The following is a 5614-nucleotide window of genomic DNA, read 5'->3' as shown; positions in this document are numbered from 1 at the left end:
GTAGAAGTACTCAGATCTTGTACTTGAGTAAAAGTAGAAGTACTCAGATCTTGTACTTGAGTAAAAGTAGAAGCACTCAGATCTTGTTCTTGAGTAAAAGTAGAAGTACTCAGGTCTTGTACTTGAGTAAAAGTAGAAGCACTCAGATCTTGTTCTTGAGTAAAAGTAGAAGTACTCAGTTCTTGAGTAAAAGTAGAAGTACTCAGGTCTTGTTCTTGAGTAAAAGTAGAAGTACTCAGGTCTTGTTCTTGAGTAAAAGTAGAAATACAAAGTACCAAACATGGAAACACACAAGTAAAGTACAATTACCTCTAAATTATACTTAAGTACTTAGTTAATTCACAACTCTGATTAAAACAATAAAAAACAACACATAAGAATTAATATTTTAGTTTCTTCACTTCTTTTAGCATAAACGTTGATTTGATTGAATATATATTATTTTTAACCTATTATTTTTACATGTTTTAATCCCTTTGTGCTAATCATTTCTAAATCGTTAAATGTTTTTTAAAAAGCGTTAAAAAACATAAACTCCACTTCCGGTGTTTCTGACTTCACTTCCGGTGTCTCTGACCTCACTGCCGGTGCAAAGATGGCGGACAGCGGCTCCAAATTCGGATCATAATTTTTCGGAGCTTTCTTTTTAAATCTGAGGATTTCTGCAGCTTCTTTTTCTTCAGGAAACTCCTCTGGAGCCCGGAGCCTGAACACACCTCCTCTACAGAGCCACCGTTAGTCTGTATTATTGATTATGTTTAATTAAAATATAAAGAGATGAAACACGCCACAGAGTGTTCACTGTGTCTCTGCTAACATGCTTCCTGCAACAACAACAACAACAACAACAACAACAACTCTCATACCTGTCATTTTGAACATGCTAACATGTAGAAGAACATGCATGTGTTATTAGCTTGTTAGCAGTCTGGTTTAATGTGAGCACTGTGTGAGACACTACAGGGAATAACACGGTTTGATTTAGAGATGTTTGGCTGTTTATCTTCCATAACATGACAGAAAAACCTCCAAAATCCTAATTTCTATGAAGTGTATTTCCCTAACTGTGTCCGTAGACTTCTCCTAAACTCACCAACAGTATATCTTAAGACATGGGTCAGGATTAGTTCATTTCATAACACTGAACATCTTTATTTTCACATCTCTCTCGCTGTTTAACCTGCAGCGGCAGTCTACGGAAGAGGATAAGGGACATATCATGCGCAATTTATTCTGCAACACCCCCTAGAACCAGGATTTATCTCCCATGTTTACACTCCCAGTCCCCTCACCTCCCACCTCCCAGTTCGGAACATCAAAACTTGCTTTATGAATTAGTGTGATATATATTGAAGTAGCTTTATCAACGTCTGCATGTCATCAACAACCGACTGCCAATCAAATAAAGAAAATACAATTAAAAAAACAACTATTTATTGTCAATTAACATTGAACTATACAGATTGTGACGAAGGTAACTTCGTGGACTGACGGCTTCTTTAGTGAACAGTTTTGCACTTTATTAGCGTGATTTGCACAATACAGTTTGGCATGGCACATTTTATATAATTTATACTAATTATTGAGGTAGTATTTATTAACTGATTAAAACCGTATTGATTGGAATGTCGTCTGGCAGGTGCTGGTCGGGTCCTCGGCTCCGCCTGAAAATATAGGGGAGTTAGCGAGAGCGCCGAAAGTATTTATGCTATTGTAAGAATGACAGCGTTTGGGAATAATCAGGGTGCTAATAATATGTTGAGGGTGTATTAATCATGACGTTAAGTTGCAGTAATAGTTAATTGTGTAAAGTTGATATATCACTTCCCCATGTATGTTGTTGCTGATTGTGTGCACCTGGTGCCCTGTGTTGTCTCCTCCCCCCCCACCTGTGTCTTGTTAGTCTGTGTGTATTTAGGTGCTGTTTCCTTGTTAGGGAGGGAGTGTGTGAGATCCTGGTGGCTGCAGGCTGGGCTCACGTGAACAGCAGCAGCAGCAGGATTGAGGCTGTGTGTAATGTGTTCAGTTTTAATAAATGCCCACACCGGGTTATCATTTTGGACGTTCTGCCTCCTCGCTTGTTCGGGCCGCTCAGCGGTCAGCTTCACACAGATATACAGTAAATACTGTGGATATGTGTAATGTTCCTCTCGGGCTGCATTTAAAAATAAAATAAATAAAATAGCTTTTGAAAATATGTGCATCTTAAAAGTGCTTAATTTTAGATAAATAAAATAAAAGGTAGCAGCAGCTTGAGTTTCTCTTTTTCTTTATTAACCATTTCACATCATGACTTAACAGTTTCAGATGATTATAGAACAATATCAGTCTTTACACATCATAACAATTGAACAGTTTTAAAGTTTCTCTTTCTTTCCCTCTTATATTGCAGTCCCTCACTCACTTTGTTTTAATTCAGTGCGAGAATTGAGCTGGAGCTTGTCCTGCTAGGAGTTTAAATCTGGGCTGAAATGCTGTCAGGGCCATTCTCATACACACATGCAGGTTAGCCTCGGTTAGCTCATTGGTTAGCCTCGGTTAGCTCATCGGTTAGCCTCGGTTAGCTCATTGGTTAGCCTCGGTTAGCTCATTGGTTAGCCTCGGTTAGCTCATTGGTTAGCCTCGGTTAGCTCATTGGTTAGCCTCGGTTAGCTCATTGGTTAGCCTCGGTTAGCCTGCCCTGGAACCATATTTAGTTTTAGCTTTGATCCTGGTGGACTGATCATATCGGGCTCTGAGACTGCTTTTTTTTTTTTTTTACAGATAATAGTGAAGAGAAAAGAAAAGAGAAGAAAGGAACAACAAATAAATATATAGTTAAAGTTAAATAATACAAAAACAATCACACATTAAAAGCCAGATTGAAGAGGTGAGTTTGTGTGAGTGTTTTGAAGGTGGTGAGGTCGGTGCAGTCTCTGATGGGTTGTGGGAGTGAGTTCCAGAGGGAGGGGGCAGCGACGGAGAAGGCTCTGTCCCCCCAGGTCCGGTGATTGGTGCGGGTGGGGATGGATAGGAGGTTGGCTTCTGATGAGCGGAGGCAGCGGGAAGGGGTGTGGTGGTGCAGCAGTTCTGTGAGGTAGGGAGCGCCACGGTCTCTGAACAAATGAGACACACTGGTTCTGTGCTCCCAGTGGGGCAGGATGAACATGAATGAGTCCACTCAGGGTTCAAAGCTCTGTTCTCACTGTCCCACCGTCTCTCTCTGTCTGTCGCTAACACCCCTGTTCACTCTCCTCTCCGCTTCTCTCCCTGTATCGCTAATTATTCTCTTCACTCACTTTCCTCTCTGCCGCTCTCTCGTCTCTTCTTCTGTGTTTCTCTCCCTGTATCGCTCACTCCTCTCTTTCGCCCCCTGTCGGCGGCGGTTAAAATAGAATCACCCCGTCAAAATTGAAATCTCCTTGATTATCGGTCTGCGTCTGGGTCCGCCTGTTACTGATCACTGTCCTAGAGCATCAGAGAGTAGCAGCAGCCGCATTAAGCTGCAATAAAGCAACACATGCATTCTTCTTTTTTATATATATATATATATATTATTTTTTTTTTACATAACATTTTTTTCAGATTTATTTTTTTCTTGAAGAATTCCAGAAGAAAAAAAAAATCTGAATTCTGAGATTTGTTTTGATATGTTTAATTTATTTTCTGTCAGAATTCAAAACGCGTGACGATGAGCAGCCGCAGGAAGAAGGCCCCCCCGCTGCGGGTCGACGACGAGGCCAAAAAGAAGCTGAACTGGAACATGCTGGAGGATCGAAATTGTGAAGAGGAAGGAAACAATAACAACCCCCCCACCTGCTCCTCACCGCCCCCCATCACTCCCTCTCTCCCCCCTCATCCAGAGACTTCCTGTCCCCCCCCCACCCTCTCCATCACCCTCTCCATCCTCTCCCTTGAAACGCTTCCCCCAGTTTGGACTGCTTTAATCGGGGAGTTCATCCTGAGTCCCGCCCCGGACTGTGGGAGGAAAACACTTCTTCTGATGATCAACAGGGAGGGGCAGCTGTCCATCAGATACACAGCAGGGGGGGAGGAGGGAGGGGGGGAGACAATGCAGGAGGAGGGTCATGTGACCTGCAGTAGTCTGGGGGGGGTCAGCCTGCAGGATCTGGACTGGATGCAGAAGAGGAGCCTCGTTCAGCTGATGCACCGACAGGAGGAGGGAGGGGTCAAGGTACGAGAAGGAATACATAACTAATACTTCACTCTCTTTCAAATCTGATGAAGTGATGAGTGCACCTGTGTTCTGAAGCATCCCCTCATCCTCTGAAGAGTTAATAAAGACATCTCTCTCTCTCTCTCTCAGGTGGGGGTTTACCTGCTGGAGGCGGGACTTGTGAAGCCGGAGTTCCTGAGTGGAGGAAACGCTCGGATGAAGAAAGCCAATCAGCTGATGCAGAAACTGATGGAGTATTTCTACGACTTCATCATCCCCGGTCTGACTCCTCATCTCTGATGGATAGATATTTATACACATTTTTACATAATTATAGTTCTTATATATGTTATTAAAATGTGCACGTTTTACCCGTAACTCGTTATGTCTAAATACATATTTTAATTCAATTTATTTTAAGTTTTTCTTTAATTTCTTTAGTTTAATCTTGTATGTTTTTTATTTATTTTAATTACACATTTTAACTTTAATAATTAATTTAATTTTAACTAATTATTTAATTTGTTTAAAAATTATACAACAACAAAAAAAGTTTTTAATGTTTATTTGTTATTTATCATCTTTTAAAATGATATCTTATCTATTATTTAAAGTATATATATATATATATAAGTATTGTGACTGCTGGGTTCTCCTCTCTAATCTCCTGCTGTCTGACGGTTCCCTGCAGAGGTGGTGGAGGGGGAAGAGTTAGAGTGTGACACGGATCTGGAGAGGCAGAACGTGGAGGAGATGTACGAACACGTGAGGCTGCAGCACCAGAGCGAGGGCGTCGGGGGGGAAATTTACGACGTCCAGCACCAAGCCCTGATCCCCGTCCTCAGACCCTACCAGAGCCAGGCCGTCAACTGGATGCTGAGCAGAGAGAAGTACAGGAGGAGCCAGGAGACAGGTACCAGGGAGGGTCCTGTACTCCAGTACAAGTACACACATCCTGTACTCGAGTACAAGTACACACATCCTGTACTCGAGTACAAGTACACACATCCTGTACTCAAGTAGAAGTACACACATCCTGTACTCGAGTACAAGTACACACATCCTGTACTCAAGTAGAAGCACACACATCCTGTACTCAAGTAGAAGTACACACATCCTGTAATCAAGTAGAAGTACACACATCCTGTACTCAAGTAGAAGTACACACATCCTTTACTCAAGTAGAAGTACACACATCCTGTACTCAAGAAGAAGTACACACATCCTGTACTCAAGAAGAAGTACACACATCCTGTACTCAAGTAGAAGTACACACATCCTGTACTCAAGTAGAAGTACACACATCCTTTAGAAAGTAGAAAGTATAGGTATTTGAGTTCAACATGTGAGAAGTAGAAAGTACAGGTATTTGTGTTCAACATGTGAGAAGTAGAAAGTACAGGTATTTGAGTTCAACATGTGAGAAGTAGAAAGTACAGGTATTTGAGTTCAACATGT

At 41.7% G+C, this 5614-nt stretch overlaps 1 protein-coding gene across 1 annotated transcript in view; it reads right to left on the bottom strand.

The window, feature by feature from the left end:
• obsl1b (obscurin like cytoskeletal adaptor 1b) overlaps positions 1–5614 on the bottom strand; it is a 120574-nt gene that overhangs the window by 79677 nt on the left and 35283 nt on the right. The gene's annotated exons all lie outside the window — the stretch shown is intronic.

Source organism: Notothenia coriiceps, unplaced genomic scaffold (genome assembly GCF_000735185.1).
Source record: "Notothenia coriiceps isolate Sejong01 unplaced genomic scaffold, NC01 NC01_scaffold00036395, whole genome shotgun sequence".
Lineage (NCBI taxonomy): Eukaryota > Metazoa > Chordata > Actinopteri > Perciformes > Nototheniidae > Notothenia > Notothenia coriiceps.
This window is presented reverse-complemented; position numbering and strand designations above follow the sequence as displayed.